This window comes from Lathyrus oleraceus, chromosome 1 (genome assembly GCF_024323335.1).
Source record: "Lathyrus oleraceus cultivar Zhongwan6 chromosome 1, CAAS_Psat_ZW6_1.0, whole genome shotgun sequence".
NCBI classification, from domain to species: domain Eukaryota; kingdom Viridiplantae; phylum Streptophyta; class Magnoliopsida; order Fabales; family Fabaceae; genus Lathyrus; species Lathyrus oleraceus.
The window spans coordinates 129,689,354-129,690,530 of NC_066579.1; positions in this window are offsets into that span (position 1 = coordinate 129,689,354).

The following is a 1,177-nucleotide window of genomic DNA, read 5'->3' on the forward strand; positions in this document are numbered from 1 at the left end:
TTAAGTGATCAAATAGAGTTAAAAAACTGATTAGATTTCATTTAGAAATTATTTAATTAATCAATTAAATATTGGATATGAGCTCAAATATGAGTGGATGTCAGGATGACCTATTTGAGAATAATGGGAACCCTAATTGTCCATCACACTATATACCATACACAAGCATATTATCTCTTCTCCCCGTCTGATAAGTATTTGAGGCATTAGGAGTATCAGTTGAGGAAGATCCACAAGTCAACAAGTGTTAATCACTTGTCTCTACATTTTTTACATTTTAAGATTATCGTTATCAGTGCCTACAAAGCTTTCTTCTTGGATCCGTCTAGGTATTCCTATACTCCTTAATAAATCAATATGTCATAGATCATGAGGTTATGTGTATGCATGTTTATATGTTTGTTTCACTTTCGCCTTAAATTATGATTATAGAATTGATATTCGTATTTAAGCATGCCTTGTATAAATTATATATTAAATTAATTCTAACATATACAACAACGTCTATCTTACCACGATTCTTTGAAGGATCGTGGTGACATCTCTAAACTCAGGCACCAATATTTTTTTATTTTTTAATTAAAAATTATTAACATATTACTACGGTTAGTGAGACAAATTGTGGTGATATAATCAACCTTTCATGGGTTCGAATCTCATACATGTTGTACCATTCTACAACACTGGATATCAGAGTTATTTTACTGAATGAGCCTTAACACTGGTCCAAAGTCCTAAGCTAATCTTCTATATACATGATGCATGACCAAAAAAATATAAACAATCTCCATCTGAATCTCCTACTCCTATTATAAAGTATCAATCACAACACTGGACCGAAGTCCTACAACACTGGATCGAAGTCCTACAACATTGGAAGGAAGTCTTGGATATTAGAGTTATTTTACTGAGTGATCCACAACACTGTCGGATAAGGATAACACTAGTCCTTTCAAACCTAAAACATATCAACTTTGATTCTCTCGAATCTAAACATATAAACATTGGTTCTCCCGAGCCTAAACATGTCAACACTGGTTCTCCCGAACCTAGTCATAAATCACATCAACATTGTATTTACCGTGAAAATTGGTAAATAATTGTTGATCTTCCAAATTACTAAATTTGGTCACTTACAGGATTGATGAGATTGATCCTAGGACATGTGCTAATTATT